The sequence below is a fragment of the Balaenoptera borealis genome, assembly GCF_965194805.1.
Source record: "Balaenoptera borealis genome assembly, contig: HAP1_SCAFFOLD_121, whole genome shotgun sequence".
Classification (NCBI taxonomy): domain Eukaryota; kingdom Metazoa; phylum Chordata; class Mammalia; order Artiodactyla; family Balaenopteridae; genus Balaenoptera; species Balaenoptera borealis.
This window is the reverse complement of record NW_028123959.1, coordinates 631,215-655,356: the sequence shown is the minus strand read 5'-3', so window position 1 is coordinate 655,356 and position 24,142 is coordinate 631,215.

The following is a 24,142-nucleotide window of genomic DNA, read 5'->3' as shown; positions in this document are numbered from 1 at the left end:
AGTACATTGGTAAGAGATAGGTCAGGATATTAGCTCAGGATAGAGTCAGGACTTTAGTTATCGACAGCAGCAGGGCCTTAGTTAGGGACAGTGTCAGGAGCTTAGATAGGACTAGCATCAGAGCCTTTGCTAGGTACAGTGTGAGGGACTGAGTTAGGAGTAGTGTCAGGGCCTTAGTTAGGGACAGTGTGAGGGCCTGAGTTAGGGACAGTGTGAGGGCCTGAGTTAGGACAAGCATCCAGGCCGTAGTTAGGGACAGTGTCAGGGCCTTGGGACTAATTTCAGAGCCTTAGTTAGGGAGAGCATCAGGACTTTAGTTAGCATAAGAGGCAAGACATTAGCTAGGGACACGGTTAGGTTAAGGTCTAGGAATAGTGTCAGGAAATGAGCTAGGGATAGTGTCAAGACCTTACTTACAGAGAGTATCAGGGCCTTACTTAGGGCTAGTGTCAGGGCTTCAGGTAGGGACAGCATCAGAGCCTGACTTAGGGAGAGCGACGGAGCCTGAGTAAGACCTAGCGTCAGGGCCTTAGCTAGGGACAGTGTCAGGGCATGACTTAGGAAGAGCATCAGGGTCTCAAAGACATTTTGAGAGTCTGAGTTAGGTACTGCGTCTGGGCCTGAGTTAGGGACAGACTCAGGGCTTCACTTAGGGACAGTATCAGGGCTTACATAGGGACAGTGTCAGTACCTTGGTAAGAGATGGGTCAGGATATTAGCTCAGGATACTGTCAGGCCTTTAGTTATTGCCGGCCGCAGGGTCTGTATTAGGGACAGCTTCCGGGCCTTAGTTAGAGACAGTGTCATGGCCTTAGTTAGGACTAGTCAGGGCCTTAGTTAGGCAGAGCAATTGGGCTTCAGTTAGGCTGGGAGGCAGGACATTAGCTAGGGACAGGATGAGGTTAAGGTCTAGGGATAGTGTCAGGAAATGACCTAGGGATAGTGTCAAGACCTTACTGACAGTATCAGGGCCTTATTTAGGACCAACGTCAGGGCTTCGGGTAGGGACAATGTCAGAGCCTGACTTAGAGTGGCAGGGCCTGAGTGAGGCTGAGCGTCAGGGACTTAGCTAGGGACAGTATCGGCATGACTTACGAGTAGCATCAGGGCCTTCGTAGGATCAGCATTAAGTTCTTAGTTAGGATAAGAGGCAGGACACTAGCTAGGGACAGAGCTAAGTTACGGGCTAGGGATAGTGTGAAGACCTTAGTTATTGAGAGCATCAGGGCCTTATATAGGAACAGCGTCATGGCCTTATTCAGGACCAGTGTCAGGGCTTGATGTAGGGACAGCTTCAGAGACTGACTAAGGTACAGCGACAGGGAATACCTGAGGACTCTCTCAGTTAGCACCTGAGTTAGGGACTGTGTCAGGGCAGGACTTAGGAGGAGCATAACGGCCTCGTTAGGATCAGCATCAGGGTCTTTGTTAAAGACATTATTAGGGCTTCTGTTAGAGACAACCTCAGGGCTTCACTTAGGGAGAGTGTCAGGGCTTATTTAGGGACAATTTCAGGAACTTGGTAAGAGATGGGTGCAGAAATTAGCTCAGGATAGTGTCAGGACTTTAGATATTGACAGCAGCAGGGCCTTAGTTAGGGACAGTGTCAGGAGCTTAGTTAGGACTAGCATCAGAGCCTTTGCTAGGTACAGTGTGAGGGACTGAGTTAGGAGTAGTGTCAGGGCCTTAGTTAGGGACAGTGTCAGAGTCTGAGTTAGGAGTAGTGTCAGGGCATTAGTTAGGGGCAGTGTCAGGGCCTTAGTTAGGACTAGTCAGGGCCTTAGTTAGGGAGAGCATTAGGGATTCAGGGAGGATAAGGGGCAGGACATTCGCTCGGGACAGAGTTAGGTTCCAGGCCAGGGATAGTGTCAGGAAATGAGCTAGGGATTGCGTGAAGACCTTAGTTACTGAGAGCATCAGGGACATAGTTAGAACCAGCGTCAGGGGCTTAATCAGGACCAGTGTCAAGGCTAGATGTAGGGATAGCATCAGAGCCTAACTAAGGTACAACAACAGGGCCTAAGTGAGGCCTATCTTTAGGGCCTGAGTTAGGGACAGTGTCAGGGCATGACTTAGGAGCAGCATAAAGGCCTTTGTAGGATCAGCATTTGGGTCTTCGGTAAAGACATTATCAGGGTCTCTGTTATGGACAGCCTCAGGGCCTCACTTAGGGACAGCGTCAAGGCTCACTTAGGGACAGTTTCAGGACCTTAGTATGAGATGGGTCAGGATAGTGTCAGGACTTTAGATATTGACGGCAGCAGGGCCTTTGTTAGGGACAGTGTCAGGATCTGAGCTAGGTGGAGTGTCAGGGCCTTAGTTAGGGACAGTGTCACGGCCTGAGTTAGGGCTAGCATCAGAGCGTTTGTTAGGTATCATGTCAGGGCCTGAGTTAGGAGTAATGTCAAGAACTTAGTTCGGGACAGTGTCAGGGCCTTAGTTACACCTAGCATCAGAGCCTTTGTTAGGTATCCTGTCAGTGCCTGGGATAGGAGTAGTGTCAGGGCCTTAGTTAGGGCCAGTGTCAGGGCCTGAGTTAGGAGTAATGTCAGGGCCTTAGTTAGGGCCAGTGTCAGGGCCTGAGTTAGGTGTAGTGTCAAGGCCTTAGTTATGACAGTGTCAGGGCCATAGTTAGAACTAGCATCATAGCCTTTGTTATATATTGTATCACGGCCTGAGTTAGGAGTAGTGTCAGAGCCTTAGTAAGGAACAGTGTCAGGGCCTTAGTTAGGACCAGCATCAGCGTCTATGTCAGGAATCGTGTCAGAGCCTCAGTTAGGAGTAGTGTCAGGGCCTTAGGGACAGTGTCGGGGCCTGAGTTAGGTGTAGCGTCAGGGCCTTTGTTAGGGACAGTGTCAGTGCCTGAGCTAGGTGGAGTGTCAGGGCCTTAGTTAGGGACAGTGTCAGGGCCTTGGGTAGGACTAGCATCAGAGCCTTTGTTAGGGACAGTGTTAGGGTCTTAGGATTAGTGTCAGGTCCTTCTGTTAGGTACAGTGTCAGGTCCTGAGTTAGGAATAGGGGTAGGGCCATAGTTAGGGACAGTATCAGGCACTGACTTAGGTAACAGTATCACGTCCTTGGGACTAAATTCAGGGCCTGAGTTAGGCACAGCGTAAAGGCTTTAGTTAGCATAAGAGGCAGGAGGTTAGCTAGGGACAGGGTCAGGTTAACATGTAGGGATAGTGTCAGGAAATAAACTAGGGATAGCGTCAAGACTTCATTTACTGAGAGGATCAGGGCCTTCTTTAGGACCAGTGTCAGGGCTTCAGGTAGGGACAGCATCAGAGGCTGACTTAGGGAGAGCGACAGGGCCTGAGTGAAGCCTAACGTCAGGGCATTAGCTAGCGACATTTTCAGGGCATGACTTAGGAGCAGCATCAGGGCCTTTGTAGGATCAGCATTAGGGTCTTAGTTAAAGACATGACCAGGACCTGAGTTAGGAGTAGTTTCAGGGCCTTAGTTAAGGACAGTGTCAGGGCCTTAGTTAGGACTAGCATCAGAACCTTTGTTAGCTATTGTGTCAGGGACTGAGTTAGAGACAAGTTCGTGGCCTTTGTTAGGACTACGTGTAGGGTTAGGGTTAGAGTTAGGGTTTTAGGGTTGGGGCTAGGGTTAGGGTTAAGGGTTAGGGGTTAGGGTTTAGGGTTTAGGGTTTAAGGTTAAGGGGAGGGTGAGTGTTAGTGTTATAGGGTTAGGGTTACATTTCCAGAGCACTCGAACAGAATCAAGACCACATTTCTAGACAGTCCAACGTGCCAGAGAAGTCTTCGTCATGGCCCTCGTCTGAGGTGACATGAGAAAACACTCTGGTTAGAATTCTTCAATGACCGCATACCTGAAGTCACCTTACTCAAGGAGAAAGTCAGCATCCTACCATATTCTGTCGCTCATGGGAAACCCAACGTGAGCACTTGCCTCAAGGTAAGGCCCTGAATTGCCGTGCAGAAGTGGAGGCGTGCTGCAGTTGTAAGGAGGCCGTAGCTGCTGCTCAGCGTTAGTTTATTTATTTATTCATTTGTTTATCTATCTATTTATTTATTTATTTATTTATTTAATTTATCTTTTTTTTTTTTTTTTTTTTACTGTGTTGCGTCTTCGTTGCTGCATGTGAGCTTTCTCTAGTTGCAGCGAGCGGGGGATACTCTTCGTTGCGGTGCACAGGCTTCTCATTGGCGGTGGCTCCTCTTGTTGTGGAGCAGAGGCTCTAGGCACGCGGAATTCAGTAGTTGTGGCATGCGGGCTCAGGAGTTGTGGCTCCCGGACTCTAGAGCGCAGGCTCAGTCATTGTGGAGCATGGGCTTAGTTCTTCCGCAGCATGTGAGATCTTGGTGGACCAGGGCTCGAACCCATGTCCCCTGCATCGGCAGGTGGATTCCCAACCACTGCACCACAAGCGAAGCCCCTGCTCTGCATTATTTTAACGTCAGTACGCTTTGCAGAACATCTAGGAACCCCGCGTGGGCACCCTATTCCCTGCAAGAACACTGAGTACACTCAGGCCCCCATGGCCCCGCTAAGCCACATCCAGACCCGTAGCCCTTCGGAGCCACTCTGTGTATGCCGAGTGTAGGGCAACACACTACACTCTTTCTTGGGACAGCTTGATTTCCTCAATACTCCCACAGGTCGACGAACACCTTTCTAGCAGGTCCAACATACCATGCAAGTGTAACTCATTGCCCCAGTCTGAGCTGCACTGAGAATAACCCTCGGCTTCGCATTCGATCTGGGACCCCCTGCCTGAAGTCACCCTGCCTCCTGGAGAATGTCGGCTTGCGTTCCGACTGCAACTAAAGCCCAGTTCCTTGTGTAACACGGCTGGCTTCTGAAGAGCCACGGGCCCGGAGGCTTAGTTGGGGCGTTCCTTGGTTGAGGCAGTTTGCTGTTTGCAGAACACCCTGCTTCAAGGAGTTGATTCAGCGAAGGAACCACTGGGAAACCTGTGTCTCTTTGGACTTTTAAGAAAGCACAGGGATGTATGCTGCATGTGCCCGTGGAAATGGGGGCCTGATGGAACTAGCCTTGCTTTCCCATTTGGAAAGCTCCATTCATGCTGCCTTGAAGCTACTTGAAATTGACTGCTGTTGACAGCCCACTAGCCACTGTAGGCATGGCTCTGGGAAGAAAATGAGTTTTCGCTAGGTAAGCCGGGTGCTTCAATGGCTGGGGTGGAGCTCATCCTGCCACGCGCTAAGCTAAAGGGAAACTCAACGTGAGTACTGGCCTCGAGGTAAGTCCCTGTGTAGCCGTGCAGAAAGGGAGGCATGCAGCTCTTTCCATGAGGTCTTAGTCACTGTTCTGCTTTATTTTATTTTATTTTTTTTATTTTTTATTGTTTTTTTAAGATTTGATTGATTGATTGTTATGTTGGGTCTTCGATTCTGTGCTAGGGCCCTCTACAGTTGCGGAAAGTGGGGGCCACTCTTCATCGCGGTTCGTAGGCCTCTCATTATCGCGGCCTCTCTTGTTGCAGAGGAGAGGCTCCAGACGCACAGGCTCAGTAGTTGTGGCTCACGGGCCCAGTTGTTCCGCGGCCTGTGGGATCCTCCCAGACCAGGGCTCAAACCCGTGTACCCTGCGTTAGCAGGCAGATTCTCCACCAGTGCGCCACCAGGGAAGCCCCTGTTCTGCTTTATTTTTAAAGGAAGTACCCTTTTCAGGACTCCTAGGCCCCTCGGGTGTGCATCATTTTGCCTCCAAGATCAGTGAGTACCTCCAGACCCCTGTGGGCCTGCTGAGCAACATCGAGGCCCAAAGGTCGGGCCTTCGGAGGCCCTCTGTGTATGCCGAGTGATGGGCAACACACTGCTCGTTCCTTAAGGAGAGCTACATTTCCAGAGCACTGGAACAGCCTCAGGACCACATTTCTAGCCAGTGCGACGTGCCATGGAAGTGTTCGTCACGGCCCCCGTCTGAGCTGCCATGAGAAAACACTCTGCTTAGGATTCTTCGAGGACCTCGTTCCTGAAGTCACTCTGCTCGAGGAGAAAGTCAGCATCCTACCATGCTGTGTCGCTAACGGGACACTCAGCGTGAGCAGTTGTCTCGAGGTAAGGCCCTGAATTGCCGTGCAGTAGCGGAGGCGTGCAGCAGTGTCCAGGAGGCCGTAGCCGCTGCTCTGCATTGTTTTAACGTCAGTACGCTTTGCAGGACATCTAGGAACCCCGCGTGGGCACCCTATTTCCTGCAAGAACACTGAGTACCCTCAGGCCCCCAAGGGCCTGCTAAGCCACATCCAGGCCCGTAGCCCTTCGGATCCACTCTGTGTATGCCGAGTGTAGGGCAACAGACTGCACTCTTTCTTGGGACAGCTCGATTTCCTCAACACTCCCACTGGTCGACGAACACCTTTCTAGCAGGTCCAACATACCGTGCAAGTGTGACTCATTGCCCTAGTCTGAGCTGCACTGAGAATAACCCTCGGCTTCGCATTCGATCTGGGACCCCCTGCCTGAAGTCACCCTGCCTCCAGGAGAATGTCGGCTTGCGTTCCGACTGCAACTAAAGCCCAGTTCCTCGTGTAACACTGCAGGCTTTTGAAGAGCCACGGGCCCGGAGGCTTAGCTGGGGCGTTCCTTGGTTGAGGCAGTTTGGTGTTTGCAGATCACCCTGCTTCGACGAGTTGATTCAAGGAAGGAACCACTGGGTAACCTGTGTCTCTTTGGACTTGTTAGAAAGCACAGAGATGTATGCTGCGTGTGCCCGTGGAAATGGGGGACTGAAGGAACTAGCCTTGCTTTCCCATTTTGAAAGCTCCATTCATGCTGCCTTGAAGCTACTTGAAATTGACTGCTGTTGACAGGCCACTAGCCACTGTAGGCATGGCTCTTGGAAGAAAATGAGTTTTCCCCAGGTAAGCCAGGTTCTTCGATGGCCGAGGTGGAACTCATCCTGCCACGCTCTAGAGCTAAAGGGAAACTCAACATGAGTACTGGCCTCGAGGTAAGTCCCTGAGTAGCCGCGCAGAAAGGGAGGCATGCAGCTCTTTCCATGAGGTCTTAGTCGCTGTTCTGCTTTATTTTATTGTTTTATTTTTTATTGTTTTTTTAAGACGTATTGATTGATTGATTGATTGCTATGTTGGGGCTTCGTTTCTGTGCTAGGGCTCTCTCCAATTGCGGTAAGTAGGGGCCACTCTTCATCGCGGTGCGTAGGCCTCTCATTATCGCGGCCTCTCTTGTTGCGGAGCACAGGATCCAGAGGCGGAGGGTCAGTAGTTCTGGTTCACGGGCCCAGTTACTCCACGGCCTGTGGGATCCTCCCAGACCAGGGCTCGAATCCGTGTACCCTGCGTTGGCAGAGAGATTCTCAACCACTGCGCCACCAGGGAAGCCCCTGTTCTGCTTTATTTTAAAGGAAGTACCCTTTTCAGGACTCCTAGGGCCCTCGGGTGTGCATCATTTTCCCTCCAAGATCAGTGAGTACCTCCAGACCCCTGTGGGCCTGCTGAGCAACATCGAGGCCCAAAGGTCGGTCCCTCAGAGGCCCTCTTTGTATGTCGAGTGATGGGCAACACACTACTCGTTTCTTAAAGAGAGCTACATTTCCAGAGCACTGGAACAGCCTCAGGACTACGTTTGTAGCCAGTGCGACGTGCCATGGAAGTGTTCGTCATGGCCCCCGTCTGAGCTGCCATGAGAAAACACTCTGCTTAGGATTCTTCGAGGACCTCGTACCTGAAGTCACTCTGCTCGAGGAGAAAGTCAGCATCCTACCATGCTGTGTCGCTAACGGGACACTCAGCGTGAGCAGTTGTCTCGAGGTAAGGCCCTGAATTGCCGTGCAGTAGCGGAGGCGTGCAGCAGTGTCCAGGAGGCCGTAGCCGCTGCTCTGCATTGTTTTAACGTCAGTACGCTTTGCAGGACATCTAGGAACCCCGCGTGGGCACCCTATTTCCTGCAAGAACACTGAGTATCCTCAGGCCGCCAAGGGCCTGCTAAGCCACATCAAGGCCCGTAGCCCTTCGGAGCCACTCTGTGTATGCCGAGTGTAGGGCAACAGACTGCACTCTTTCTTGGGACAGCTCGATTTCCTCAACACTCCCACTGGTCGACGAACACCTTTCTAGCAGGTCCAACATACCGTGCAAGTGTGACTCATTGCCCTAGTCTGAGCTGCACTGAGAATAACCCTCGGCTTCGCATTCGATCTGGGACCCCCTGCCTGAAGTCACCCTGCCTCCAGGAGAATGTCGGCTTGCGTTCCGACTGCAACTAAAGCCCAGTTCCTCGTGTAACACTGCAGGCTTTTGAAGAGCCACGGGCCCGGAGGCTTAGCTGGGGCGTTCCTTGGTTGAGGCAGTTTGGTGTTTGCAGATCACCCTGCTTCGACGAGTTGATTCAAGGAAGGAACCACTGGGTAACCTGTGTCTCTTTGGACTTGTTAGAAAGCACAGAGATGTATGCTGCGTGTGCCCGTGGAAATGGGGGACTGAAGGAACTAGCCTTGCTTTCCCATTTTGAAAGCTCCATTCATGCTGCCTTGAAGCTACTTGAAATTGACTGCTGTTGACAGGCCACTAGCCACTGTAGGCATGGCTCTTGGAAGAAAATGAGTTTTCCCCAGGTAAGCCAGGTTCTTCGATGGCCGAGGTGGAGCTCATCCTGCCACGCTCTAGAGCTAAAGGGAAACTCAACATGAGTACTGGCCTCGAGGTAAGTCCCTGAGTAGCCGCGCAGAAAGGGAGGCATGCAGCTCTTTCCATGAGGTCTTAGTCGCTGTTCTGCTTTATTTTATTGTTTTATTTTTTATTGTTTTTTTAAGACGTATTGATTGATTGATTGATTGCTATGTTGGGGCTTCGTTTCTGTGCTAGGGCTCTCTCCAATTGCGGTAAGTAGGAGCCACTCTTCATCGCGGTGCGTAGGCCTCTCATTATCGCGGCCTCTCTTGTTGCGGAGCACAGGATCCAGAGGCGGAGGGTCAGTAGTTCTGGTTCACGGGCCCAGTTACTCCACGGCCTGTGGGATCCTCCCAGACCAGGGCTCGAATCCGTGTACCCTGCGTTGGCAGAGAGATTCTCAACCACTGCGCCACCAGGGAAGCCCCTGTTCTGCTTTATTTTAAAGGAAGTACCCTTTTCAGGACTCCTAGGGCCCTCGGGTGTGCATCATTTTCCCTCCAAGATCAGTGAGTACCTCCAGACCCCTGTGGGCCTGCTGAGCAACATCGAGGCCCAAAGGTCGGTCCCTCAGAGGCCCTCTTTGTATGTCGAGTGAAGGGCAACACACTGCTCGTTTCTTAAAGAGAGCTACATTTCCAGAGCACTGGAACAGCCTCAGGACTACGTTTGTAGCCAGTGCGACGTGCCATGGAAGTGTTCGTCATGGCCCCCGTCTGAGCTGCCATGAGAAAACACTCTGCTTAGGATTCTTCGAGGACCTCGTACCTGAAGTCACTCTGCTCGAGGAGAAAGTCAGCATCCTACCATGCTGTGTCGCTAACGGGACACTCAGCGTGAGCAGTTGTCTCGAGGTAAGGCCCTGAATTGCCGTGCAGTAGCGGAGGCGTGCAGCAGTGTCCAGGAGGCCGTAGCCGCTGCTCTGCATTGTTTTAACGTCAGTACGCTTTGCAGGACATCTAGGAACCCCGCGTGGGCACCCTATTTCCTGCAAGAACACTGAGTATCCTCAGGCCGCCAAGGGCCTGCTAAGCCACATCAAGGCCCGTAGCCCTTCGGAGCCACTCTGTGTATGCCGAGTGTAGGGCAACAGACTGCACTCTTTCTCGGGACAGCTCGATTTCCTCAACACTCCCACTGGTCGATGAACACCTTTCTAGCAGGTCCAACATACCGTGCAAGTGTGACTCATTGCCCTAGTCTGAGCTGCACTGAGAATAACCCACGGCTTCGCAGTCGGTCTGGGACCCCCTGCCTGAAGTCACCCTGCCTCCAGGAGAATGTCGGCTTGCGTTCCGACTGCAACTAAAGCCCAGTTCCTCGTGTAACACTGCAGGCTTTTGAAGAGCCACGGGCCCGGAGGCTTAGCTGGGGCGTTCCTTGGTTGAGGCAGTTTGCTGTTTGCAGATCACCCTGCTTTGACGAGTTGATTCAAGGAAGGAACCACTGGGTAACCTGTGTCTCTTTGGACTTGTTAGAAAGCAGAGGGATGTATGCTGCGTGTGCCCGTGGAAATGGGGGCCTGATGGAAGTAGCCTTGCTTTCCCATTTGGAAAGCTCCATTCATGCTGCCTTGAAGGTACTTGAAATTGACTGCTGTTGACAGGCCACTAGCCACTGTAGGCATGGCTCTTGGAAGAAAATGAGTTTTCCCCAGGTAAGCCAGGTTCTTCGATGGCCGAGGTGGAGCTCATCCTGCCACGCTCTAGAGCTAAAGGGAAACTCAACGTGAGTACTGGCCTCGAGGTAATGCTGTGAGTAGCCGTGCAGAAAGGGAGTCTTGCAGCTGCTTCCATGATGTCTTAGTCACTCTTCTGCTTTATTTTATAGGAAGTACCCTTTTCCGGACTCCTAAGCCCCCTGTTTGGCAACCTTTTCCCTACAGATCCCTGAGTACCCCCAGACCCCTCTATGTTTGCTGAGCAACAGCCAGGTCAGTTGGCCCTTCAGATGCCTTCTGTGTATGCCGAGCAAAGGGCAACATGCTACACTCTTACTTGAGAGAACTAGATTTCTTCAGCACTCCAGCAGCTTTAGGAAAACGTTTCTACCGCATCTAACATGCCATGGAATTGTGCCTCATTGCCCTATTGTGAGCTCTACTGAAAAAGCACTCTGCTAAGCATTCCTTCTAGGACTTACTACCTGAAGTCACCCTGCCTCCAAGGGAACGTCGGCTGGCGTTCCAACTGTGAGTAAAGCACATTTCTTCGTGTTACAGTGCAGGCTTTTGGAGCAAGCACAGGCCCAGAGGCCTAACTCAGGCATTCCTTAGTTGAGGCAGTTCGCTACACACAGAACACCCCGTGTAGAGATGCTGATTCAGGGAAGTGCCCAGTGTGTAGCTCGTGTCTCTTTTCACTTGTTAGGAAGCACGTGTAAGTGTGCTACGTGTCCGCTGGGAAATGGGGGCCTGACGGCAGAAGCCATCTCATCAGAGGTGTTGGGAGTGTGTAGAGGCCTTATATTCCTGTTGTGTGTCCTGCAGGCATCCCATGAAAGACCAGAATCTAGGTCAACTTGGGCAAGCCACTTAGGTGAGCCTCAGCTTTCTTTATTTATAAGGTGGGCACCACAGCGCTACCCTCCCGTATGCATGGCGAAATCCTGGCAACAAACGTACACCATGTGGCCCCACTTTGAAATCTTTAAAGAGGTCTGCCAATAAAAGTGTCTGGAGGTTGTACCTTCCCTGCAATGCGACACCTGGTCCAAGGTGGAGAGGTTCAGGGGTGAGCAGTTTGCCCTTCACATGAACGGACAGAGCTCAGCCAGCGGCGTCCCTTCACTGAGATCCTGGCTGCCGAGGTCCACACTGTCCATGTATCCAGGCTAGTTTCAGATGGAGACTGAGAGGGCAAATAGGCAGGTGTAAGGATGCAATCCTCAAATCTTTGGCTTCAAATAATCCATCCCAAACTGCTACCCAAGCCCCCCAGTATCAAAAAGGAAACACGTTATAGACCCAGAAAAATGTGTTTCCCAAAAGGCCTAGGTTTGCCCTCATAGTCATCAGTATCTAAAATAGAAGTAGCAGTACACTTAAAATCGTAAACTTCTATGTATTTAGGGACCAAAGGCATTTTCATCAGAAAGAAAAGGGATTTAATAATGAAACCACAGAGAGAGAAATTGTTTTCAAGCCCCTGATAAGAGAGGGGAGAAATGTCAACCTCATGGGAGTTGCAGAATCAGCAGTTAGGATTTTTGGATGCCATCTCTGGGGGAGAAGAGACTCCAGCCTGTACCCTCCCCGCCCCCCCTCCGCGGTATGCCTGGTTAGGAGGCGAGTCCTGCAGGCGCGGTGGCCCCTGGGCTGGCCGGAGCGGCAGGGTGAGTGCAGGGGTCCCTGAACAGAACAGTTTACCCTCCCTCCCCAGAGACACCTGGCAATGTCTGGAGGGTGGGCTAGTGGCCGGTGGCCAGGGACACTGCTAAACACACTGCAATGCCCAGGACAAAACCCACCACAGGGAGCGATTCAGCCCAGAATGTCAGCAGTGCTGAGGATGAGAAATCTATGCATGTGGCAATGCTGGCCTCCAGGAGGAGCTCAGGAGACAGCCCAACCCCCTTCCTGCCCACAAGGGGGCGATGGTCCTCTCCTGTAGCTTGCTCCGATTTAAGGGCCTTTTGCTGTCCGCTGCTGGTGAGTAACCCAGTGCCCTGGCTTTAGGGGTCGGGGCCTGAGGGCCTCGTTAGCTCCCTGAATTCTGTGCACGCAGAGTGCGCTTCACCCCCGCGCTCCCCGCTGTTGTAGAGCAGGGTCTGCAAAGCCAGGAGGAGGGATTGCTGGATTTGGCGCTAGCAGGCTTGGTCTTGGTGTCACTGGTAATGCACAGGGTGGTATTTGGGGTAGAAAGAGACGAATCAGGCCGAGTAGCAGCGAGGTGGCGGCTGCGGTGCGGAGCGCCCCTGAGTCGCGAGGCTCCAGGACCCGCTGGTCAGCAGCAGAGGTGTGACCAAGACACAGCCTCACACCGTGCCCCGCGGCCTGTGCCTTTCGGAGCTGCCCTCTTCAGAAGGCTCTCCCAGGCGCAGACCACCCCATCCCCAAGCCCCAGCACGCTGGCCACTCCGCACTGGACATCGAGGGGTAGTGCGGGGTGTGGTGTCCACGCCAGACTGACGTCCAGGTCAGAGGGGCTCAGCCTGAGGCTGAAAGGAGATGGATGGATCAGTAGGTTAGTGGCGGTATCTCTTGGGAGAGAAGAACAGGGAATTTTTACTTCTCAGTTATCTTCTGCATTTTAAAAACTTCTGCCATGAGTATGCATTTCTGTAACCAAAACCTTATTAGAGTGGAAGCTTAGCGAGGCAGCTTTGCAAAAGGACCCTGCCTGACTCTTGACCCACCTGTGTGCCTAAATGCGCATGCAGCTGGGGCTTGGTCAGCAGTGGTGACCTCCTGAAGCTATTTACAACCTGTAAATGGTGTGTGCTCCTCCACGGGATATCTCAGTTCTCTGACTCTCAGGTTCTTCTTCTGTGGAGAAAAAGGGAAGATATGTTCCACAGATGTCCACAGTTCCCCATGAAGAATGTACCTCTGGGCATGAACATGTGCTGGAGTGGCATGATGCTGGGGTCTGCCCCTCGCAGCTCAATCTCAAAGACTCCAAGCAGAGCTACCTACTTTATATTTTTCTTCCCTTCTGAAGACATTGGCTGGCACTTGGCCTTGGTCCAGGGTGTACACCTTCTTCAACCTGTTGACTGCAGAGTCCTCACATTGCTTTGGGCTTGGTCCAAGTCTGTGCTTGAGTGGAGGACGGGGGTTTGAGAGGGTCCACACGCCCCTCCTTCCCAGCCACGCACCTTCTCTTCCTTGCCAAGCTCTCCCTTCTCCTACTGTGCCAACGAAGCAGCTGCTTCAACCTCTTCTGTAACCTGGGCTCTCCCATCTGTCTTCAGTTTTTCCCTTGCTCATAGCTGGTTAGAAGCCTGCGGGGGGGTGTTTTTCAGATGAACTTGAGTAACTTGCCCTCGTAGATTAGTTAAGAGCCTGTAGGTGTCGAAGGGATTTGTGGAAAAGACCCAGCAGAGTCTGCGAGAACCCGAGGCGGCTGTGGCTGGAGCCAGGTGAGCCACAGGTTAGGGGCGTCTGGGCCTCATCCTGTGTGAGGGTGGATGCGCTACTGCTGTCCTCTGCCTCGGGCCCTCATCTGTGAAATGGGGAAACAGTGAGGACTGCCCTCCCGAGGTCGTCATGAGGCTTAATGTGTGAATGCACCGACCACTCAGAGCAGCCCTCACCGCAGGGAGCACTGTGTGTGTGTGTGTGTGTGTGTGTGTGTGTGTGTGTGTGTGTGTGTGTGTGTGTGTCATTGTAGCTGCCGGGCTTTGCTTTTCTCCACCAGCTCCTTCTTCACGGGGAAGCAAGGAGAGGCATGGGAGGGAGGGAGGGAGAAGACTAGAAAAAAGAGGCAGAGGGAGGTCCCTGGGGAAGGGTTTCTGCCACTCATGCATGGGTGGCCTGGGGTCTAAACTTGGGGTTTTACACCAGGGCGTGTGAGCAAGGGGCTGCGGCCAGGGGCAGAGCATTTGCTGACCGCACGTAGCTCTGGACAGAGCAGGAAGACGCCAAGGCTCTGCCTCCTCCCAGCTGTCAAGGCCCGAGGCAACAGGTCACCCCGTCTGAGTCCCTGAGAAATTGGGAGGTGCTAGTGCAAGGGCACAAAGTTTCAGTTATGCCAGATGAACAAGTTCTAGAGTTCTGCTGTATAATATGGTGCCTGTAGTTAACAATACTGTATTGTGTGCTTAAAATTTACTGAGGATGGCTCCTATCTTAAGTGTTCTTACCATACACACAAAGAATGATGATAATAGGAATAATAATAAAGGAATGAATAGGTCGGGAGGACACCTTTGGAGTGACACATATGTTTACGGTGTAGATTGTGGTGATGGTTTCATGGGTGTAATCTGTCTCCATACTCACAAAGTTGCATGTGTTAATCATGTACAGCTTTCTGTATGTCAATGATACCTTCATAAAGTGGTTTAAAACAATAAAATGGGGGGGAATATAGTCACTCCAAGTACTGAGCACGTTGCCTGTCACAGTAAATAAGCAAATAAATGTAATTATGGTTTAAGCTTAGCTCAGGACTGAGAGTGGGTCCCACAGGTACTTGGCAGGTGGTGTCTGTGGCCAGCTGCTCCGCCCTGGCTCAGCACTGCTTCTGTGAAGCACAAGGGCTCCCCAAACACAGAGACCAGCTCCAGGTGCACACTCCTGACAGAGAAGGTGGGCTGGTCGCAGACACCTTGTTTTGGTTACTTGCTATTCCTTCCCCCACACGCCCTTTCATTGTCCTGGTCCTTAACCTTTAACTCCTGTAAGAAGCTGGGTTTGCAGATTTCTGAAGACATTTTGCTGTGTGCAGACCTGTTTCACCTTTGTTCCCCATCCTTGGGTCTGGAAATAAAGGCGGGAATACAGTACTCTATGAAAGGAACAATCATAAACCTCAGGTGCCTCAGACTTCAAAGAAATGGCAAACTAGGCATCTCATTTTATACATGGTCCTCTTTAAGTACACTTGTATGTACATAAAATGAAATTGTACTGAAGTAAATCTTATTGCTGAACGTTTGCTTTCCGGAAGATACTTTGGTGTAATAGTTCCTAAGAAAATTTGTTTTTTTAAAGGACCAAAAGTGGGGTGAATGTTTCATGGGTAAAGACCTTTTTCGTAACGAGTGAAGGTGAAATGAGCAGACTGTGCGACTCAGATTCCAGCTGCGTCCCTGTCACTCCCCTCGGGAGTGTGCCGGAAGGACCCCAGAGAGCTGGCCCACTGGGGTGAGCTTATAGCCTTGGGGCCCCAAACTGCAAGGATGGTCAGCATTCCTGGTGCTCTGGGTTCAGCAAGACCTGACTGAGGTGGGTGGGAGGTCAGTGGGAACACAGCTTTGCCCAGAGCTATCTCGTTGGCCTGTGTTAGAGGGGGAACAGAAGGTCAGAGCAGGCCTGGGTGAACCCCAGGTGCTGGCTGAATGTCTTTTTTTTTCTTTTTTTTAATAAAGGGACTGGACTCTCTTTTCTGGTTGTTGGCTGAGTATGTAATGTCCGCTCTGGGTCATCTAAGGCCCGAGACCAAGTACTCTGTTCCTGCTGTGACCCGTGCTTCTGCTACCAAGTGCTGCACAAGGTAGGTACCTCAGAGTCCTAGCTGAACAGCTCATAGAGAGACAGGTCTCACCCTTGCTTCTCCACCTGCATCTTACAGAGCTGGAAAGTAGGAACTGCAGCCCAGCAAGCCACGGACCCAGGCAATCCTAAAACTGCAAAGTCACCTGTGTTGATTCCAGCCAGCTTTTAGTAAGTAAATCCGTGACTCTTGTAAGAAGAGATTTCAGAAGATGTGTACCTTCTAGAGAATTCACATTTAGTGAGGGGCGTGTGAAAAGGTGTACACAATTTTAATCTTTTTATTTTACTAATAGTGTATCTTAATGATTGAAAAATAGAAATTCCTGTAAATATAAAGAAAACCAGAAAGTACTCATACTTTACACACCTAGTGTTCACGGTCTAATGGGCCTGCTTCGCCTTCCCCTCTCTCTTCTATCTGAGCCTGCACGATGGATGGGACTCACCTGGTACAAGTGACGCGGGGTCGAGCTGGACTGTTGGTTTTCTGCTCCGCCTCTGCTTCCTCTCCGCATCCTGGACTCTAAAGAAGATGAATGAAATGTCTGCTCTGGTTGCTGGCTGTTTCATCGCCAACTTAACCTCAGTCTGTGGTTGTGGAGGGCCTCAGAAGTCAGGAAGGTCCCCCGCCGCCAACATGGGGAGGGTGGGGCCGGACCCAGGTTCCAGCCCAGCCCTGACACGCAGTGCGCTCAGTGGGACATGTTGGCACGCATGCAAGGCTGTAGCGCTGCCAGCCCCCATATGCTGCCTTCTTGAGGGCTGGCGGTGCCCTTCAGGACTGGCTGCATCCTTCGTCCCATTTGAGTGGGCAGTAGTAGATAATAAAATCTCAGAGTATCCCTTGACCCCTGACCATCCAGGCAGGCATCTGTGGTCCTCCAGCTTAGGCCTGCCTGGGCCCTGTCAAGCCCCTGTGGCCAATCGCTGTGCTGACTTTGCTGCTGGGCAATTGAACAGCTACCTGGGCAGCGTAGACGGCCCCTTGGGATGTTTCAGTTCCCTACATCCATGTGATTGAGAAAAGGGCCTCCTCCCTCATAGCCTCTCAGCCTTCCGAGAGGACGTAACCCTCCAGACATTGAGTGTGGCCCTGGCCACAAGCAGCATACAGCAGACCGTGGCCCTGCAATCCTCTGGCCTTCGGGTTGTTGCAAACCTTTGACATTCATACTCATTAAAAATCAAAGGTATGGGAGCAAGTGGCTTCCCAGCTGGTGTTTTCACTCTGAGGCCACGTGGTCTCCAGGAGCCATGTGCATCCCGGGCCCAGTCCCTGCGGCCTCCGGAAAGCCAGCCAACTGTGGATTCCACGGTATAGAATCATCCTTGAGACACTGCTCCGCTGAGTAACAGTTTCCTTACCACCTACCGTTTGGTTTCTGTTCTCTGTAAAGGAGAGAGCAGAGACTGGGAAATGAGCAAATGTGTTCTGTGGAGATGGGTGATTAATATAGTCAGAGGGCAGGTGTGACTCCTGGGCTCCCACCTCCCAGGGACACGAATGAAGTCTGTGTGCCTTTTGAGGTACACTGGCCATCAGGGCCAGCCTCTGATGTGAGGCCCCGATGCCCAAAGCAAGAGTCTTGAGTTTACCACCAACAGCAAAGTTGCTATTTTAGCTAGTGGAAGAGCTTCCTGCCATCAAGGGAGGACAGCAAGAGCCCTGGATGGGTGACCACAGCCCCTGACCTTAACTGAACCTCTTCTTTTCTGTTAAAATGGACATTGAGTGGGTGTCGCCTGCAGTTTCTGGAAGCCCTGGATGCAGTGAGAGAGAGTGTTCCTGTGCATGGGGCCACCCAAAGGCATTTAGCAGCACAAAGGATTGGAGGGAGACCAGATCACACTGCAAGAGAGTGAGCCACCAGAACTGCCAGGTCCAAATCCACTCTTAAACCTGTCTCTTGCAGTTATTAATTTATTTCTATCGTTTAAAAATAATGTTTTATTTTACTTTAGTAAGTGTGTCCAGTCCATTGGAATCAAAAATGTCATAGCTGATACATCAGAACGAATAATCCCTGAGACTCCCTCGGGTGCCCTACTGGATGGGGCATGGCTGGGAGAGATGAAGACACTGAGCAGGGTCCGAACTTAGGGGAACTGCCAGACTGCTGTGTCTCTGTTCCTTCCCTGTCCCAGGAGAGCGAAATCCCGGAACAATGGAAGGACAAGCAAAAGGGGGAAGAGGTCTTTTGGTGGCTTAACTGTTGTGTTTGTATTTTCCTTTGTTATGTTCCGTTTTGTTAATGTGTGTTTTTACTAGGAAGTTACCCATTTCCTCTAGATTTCTAGTGTGATGCAATAGGTTTCTCATTCTAGTTTTCATCTGAATTGTCACTTATTAACTGACATCCATATTTCATTTGGGTTTCCTTCATTCTAAGTTTTTCTCTTCCAGGATGCCATCCAGTGTGTCATGTGACATTTAGTCATCATGTCTGTTTAGGCTCTTCTGGGCTTTCACAGTTTCTCAGACTGTCCTTGTTTCTATGACTTTGATATTGGTGAGGAGTACTGGTCAGATACTTTGTTGACTGTCCCGCATTGGAATTTACTTGGTGTTTTTCTCAGGATTAGGCTTGAGTTATGCGTTTTGAGTAAGCAGATCACAGAGGTAAAGTGCTTTCTCATCACTTTATATCAAGGGAACAGGCTCTCAGGGCAACTTATCACTGTTACTATTAACTTTGGTCACCTGGCTGAGGTAGTTTGTCAGATTTCCCCACAATGAAGTTAAGTTTTTCCCACTTCCGTACTGTGTGTCTTCTTCAGGAGGAAGCTACTTTGGGAAGCAGCACTTATGGAGACAGGAGTTATCTCCACCTCCACAATCCATGGATGGCTGAGTGTCCACATCAATTATTGGGACTTCCACATAGGAGATTTCTATTCAACCTTATTGATGAAAACAAACAAACAAACAAACAAAACCCTATGCAGTTACTTATTTTTACCAGCATGGACACCTGTGGACAGTTTTTTTTGTTTGTTTTCTTTGTTTTTTTAACTTTTTGTTATAATCCAGCAGTCCAGATTTTGTTGCTAAGTTCATTCCTACTTTGGCTATTGAGAGCTCTTTCCATTGGCTCCTGTTTTCCTTTGACACCATTCCACTCTGTGGATTATTTTTCTTGATACTTCCTTATTTTCTGATATAAGATTCAAGATTGTCCTGGCTCATATATTTACTGTGTCAGTCCTAGTGTCAGCCATAATTTCAAAGAGCTCTGGTTCCTTTTACTAGAGAATGTTATGAAAAAGTTACATATAGGAGCTGAAAGTGCTCAGCTGATAATGCAAGGAAATATATGCATGTATTCCCACCTCTGTGTATTGTTGGGTCTCAGGGAGGGGTGCTCCACAATGGCATATCAATTATTTTGAATTACAGTTCCTTAATAAATGGCTGATGCAAGAGGGACACTCTGACTCTCTGTCTCCTTGAAAGCAGGAAATAAGTCTCTCATGTGAAAGGTGCAGAAGCCTATATGAACAACACTTGGTACTTCTTTAATTTACTGCTCCAAGCCCAAACTCTGTTTAGATTCTTCACTAATTGAGTATCCCAAACCTAAGTTTCTTTGGCCTGTAAATTCCTCATAACTTTATTCTATGATGAAATTAAGCCTCACTTTCTGTTACAGTTGGGGAGGGATCTATAAAGCACCTTGGTTTTTAAAGCAAAGGTTTGTTACTGGAACAAAGTGTCCCCCCAAAATAGTCTGATGCTCAAGATGTCTGTGTTCCCTTCATGTGATAGTTCAGGGCAGGTGGGGGTCGGGGCCCAGGCTCTGTCCTCCTTGTTTCTCTTCCCTGCTTTCAGGTGGAGGGCTCCAACCAGCAGGGGATGGGGTGACCACATGGCACCGTGCCCTCCATCCTAGGACACAGGCTGGCCAAGGTCCTCACCACCTCCAGCACTTCCATTTGGAGCTGCAATGGGTGGGAAGGCTGGGAGGTGCAGGCTGGCTGTGAACAGGAGAAAGGGACGTGGGTTCTGGTGGACAGCTGGGCGGCTCTGCTGTGGCAGGGTCACCCGGAAGCTGGCGCACAGCCTCTGGTCCTGTGAAACATGATTACACAGCAGCATGCAGTCTCTGATGCTTTGTGGTTCTGGAAATCCTATAGGAGGTGGTTCAGAGCAGATTAAGGTAATGCTCTCAGTGGAGGTGGTGAAGACAAAGGTCTGCCCTTGAGACTGAAGGTGCTAATGTGGGTGTATATACAGGACAAAACCATCTCGTGTGAATGTAGATCAGGCTCGTTTAAGATCAGTGCAGTCATGGGGTTTCCCTGATGGTGTAGTGGTTGATAATCTGCCTGCGGATGCAGGGCACACGGATTCGAGACCTGGTCCGGGAAAATCCCACATGCTGCAGAGCAGCTATGCCCGTGTGCCACAACTACTGAGCCCCCACGCCTAGAGCCCGTGCTCCGCAACAAGAGAAGCCACCGCAATGAGAAGCCCGCGCACCGCAGTGAAGATAAGCCCCCCTCGCCGCAACTAGAGAAATCCCGTGTGCAGCAATGAAGACCTAACGCAGCCAAAAATAAATAAAGATTTTAAAAATCTTTAAAGAAGGAAAAAAAGATATCAGTGCAGTCGTGTTATGCCTAAAATCTCATATCTTGTGCCTTTCCTCGGGCACACCTTCCTCAGTTCCTGAGGCTACTGTAACTCACATACAGGGGAATGGAGAGTGGGCTATCTAGTGTGAGACCTTCTTTACCCTGTGTGTGAGTCTGCTCGGGGCTGCCATAACAAACACCACAGACCGGGGAGCGTGAACAACAGACCTACCTCCTAGTCCTGGATGCCGTCTGAGATCAAGGTGTCTGCAGGCTGGTTTTTCCTTGAGGCTTCTCTTCTTGGTGTGTAGACAGCCATCTTCTCACATGATCTTCTGTGTCCTAATCTCTTCTGGTAGGACATCAGTCTTATTGGATTAGGATCCACCCTAGTGACCTCATTTTACCTTGATCACCTCTTTAAAAACCCCATCTCCAAATACAGCCACATCCTGGGGTCCCGGGGTTTAGGGATTCAGCATGTGAATTTGGGGGGATGTGACTGAGCCTATCCCATCCTCCTTAGGAACCAAGTGTGCCTCGGTCCTTCCTTCCCTCAGGTCCCATGGGGATCATGCGATAGCTAAGGGAGAGGCCACTCGTGCACTGTTTGTGTCCCAGTTGGGGAACCCTTCTCTGCTCTCTTTGATCAGGCAGTGGCAGTGCCAGCCCCATCCTGAGGTGAGCAGTTCTGGGGTTTCCTGCCGTGTCGCCTGGCCGGCTGAGGTGCTCATTGTCAGGGAACCCAGGAGCCAGCAGCCTCGTGGGGATGCCGGGGACTCTCAGGGCCTTGGCAGATGTCTCTCCCAGCAGATACCCTAGCGAAAGTGGGGAAACATTTGGGGATTACATGTGGGAGAGAGTCACAGTCTCGTTTATGCTTCAGAAAGACCACGTTGGGGTGGGATGTGAGACGCACCGTGGGGGCAGGGAGATTTGTCAGGGCCTGATGGAGGAACCAGGCACTAGATCGGGCTTGGGCCAGGGCTGTGGGTGTAGAGGGGAATTAGTGTGAATTTGGAGGAGGGGGTCGCAGGGTATGAGATCAGCTGGTGCACAATTCTCTGGTTGGTTGATGGTGAGGTAACAGGGTGGTGAACAGTATCAATCCTTAGGTGCCAGTAGGTCTGGGGGCTCTTGATCATCAAGTACAGTAGTTAATGTCTTCCATCTGGTAGAAGTCTGTAAAACAACTCAGGAAGCGTGCATCAGATGCTGTTATCCAGGTACTTCAGAGAGGAGCTACAGCAGAGGATATGGGGGGGTGGGTCTGTCCTGGGAAGGCCCCGTAGGGTCCTGCTCGGTTACACCCGGTGTCTGGGCTCAGCAACCAGGGAAGGTGGGGCTGCTCCTGGGTGTGGGGAGCTGCAGGATCCCGGTCCCCTGAGGGCCCTGTTAGCCCCCAAGGTGAGATGGGGGTGCAGTGACTGGACAGAGGCGTCTGGCCTGGGAGAGGGGTCCGGGCTGGAAATGTCACGGGACTCATCGCAGGGAGGGAGAGGAAAGACCAGGCTGGGGAAGGTGGGTTACAGCAGACTCCACGGATGTGTCTGTGGGCCTGACAGAAGCAACTCAGAGCCAGAAGAAGTGGCCGTCAGGAGCTCAGCTTCATTCCCCTGTTCCTTTGTAAAACTGCTGTGTCAGTTTGAAACACCACCAGGAGACTTCTGGGCCCATTGCTGCCATGGTTTCATCAAAGGGGCCCGGGTGGAAAACAGAACCACTGCAGGCCCCACCCATGTCCCCACTGGGGGTGAATCCGATCAGGGCTCCAGGGCTCACAGACTTGAGGGAACCTCTGTCCTCCGGACTGGTCTTCCTCCTTCCTCTCACCTGCTGGTCAGGAGCCCAGGCACCCCCATCCTGGCTCCATCCCCCAGGGCCTGGATTCTGGGACAGCTTAGAGGTAATGCAAGACCCTCACGCTCCTTTATGTGCCTGGAGGCAAGAATGTCTAAAAAGGTGCAACTGGCTGATTACAGAGGGCTGAGTGTTTGCAGCAGGTATGGTTGGAAAGATGGGGTGTGAGTTTCCTATGTCTTCACAGCCTTCCCAGTGTAAAGATCTGTGCATGTCCTATGGCCAGTGAACTCCCCACACCATCCTCCCAGGAAGCTCAGCCAAGTATTATGAGGGCAGAGGCTCTCCCCTTGCTTATCTGTAACTTCCCACTCCCACAATGAGGAGCTTGGTGCCCACTATCTGCCGTTTACCTATGCATTGCTCCTTTCCAGATTACATGTGCAGAGGTTTCAGAATTGTTAGCTGCTACACCCTGGAAAGAACTCCATAAAATAAAGTCCACTGTTTGTGTACATTTTGCATTTAGTTTAGAGATTGCGTTCATTTCCACAGTTAACTTAGGTCAGCACCTTTTATCCCATCCCCTACAGTGAGATTTTTCCATGCATTTCTAATACAGTTAGATTTGGTCACCTTGAGTATTCCATCCTGTAATACCCCTACACTGTAAATAACTAAATTTGAATAGATTATGATTGGCCCCTTGGGCTATACACATCTGTGGGCTTAGACAAATGCATAGTGACAGGTATCCATCCTAGAGTGTCACATGGAACACTTCAAACCCCCCACCCCATGATCTGCTTATCATCTGTGTAGCTTTGCCTTTCCCAGAATGTCACCAATGGGGTCATACTGTGTGCAGCCTCCTCAGCCTGGATGCTTTCACGTAGCAGTATATACTGAGGATTTATCCATGTCTTTCCATGGGTTGATGGTTCATTCCTTTCTGCTGCTGAGTAGTATTCCATTGCATGTGTATGGGAGGAAAAACAATTTTCACTCTGTCCTTCTAGGTTCTTGGTTGAGCCCCACCCCCGCCGTCTAATAAAAGCCAGATTAACAGTAGAAAAACAGAAGTTTAACAGCATGTATACCTCCTTTATACAGGGGAGCTACCCAGAAAAATTGAGTCAGTCCCTGAAATGGCCAAAGCCATCAGCTTAAATACCAAATACCATCTTCAGATAAAAACAAAAGACCTTGGGGAAGGGGGGAAGCCAATAGTGGCAGGTTATCATGCAAAGCACAGTAAGCAAAGGTATTGTATGCAGATTTAAGTCGGGACTTCTCCGTTGATAAGAGTGACTTGAGATTTAATCATCCTTCTATTTCTGGTGCAAAGAGGGACACTCCGTTACAAATGGAGATTTCCTTATAAATGTCCTTCATAAAAGGTCAGTCTCTACTCAGTTTTTTCTATCTTTCTTTTTTTGAATGAGACTGAAATAATCCTTATGCCAGAGAGACATATATTGGCGTGGTGTATTCTGCTCGCCTTGACATGGATGTCCTCCACTTTGCTTATGCAGTCATCTAGTGAAGGATATCCCGATTTCTTCAGGTTTTTAGCCATTATGAATAGTGCTGCTGTGCATAACTGCATCCTTTTCTGCTTTTAGACATAGATTTTCAAAGCAGTGCCTATATACTGGACGCATAATTGTTGGACCCCGAGGGGAGGCTTGATTAGTTGTGGAAAAAAGCTGCGGAACTGTCTTGCCAGGTGGCTGTGCCTGCACCCCAGCCATGAGGAGGGGTTGCTCTTCACCCTCCAGCAGTCGGTGTTGCCATGGTTTTGTTGGAGTTTAGCCATCCTAGTAGGTGTGCTGTGATGGCTCACGATTTTAATTTGGAAATCCCTAATAGTATATGATTTTTTGTATAATTTTTGTATGATTTTTATTAGCTGTATATCTTTTTTGGCCAGGTGTGTGTTCAAATCCTTACCCATTTTTAAAATGGGGTTGTTCTAGAGGTCT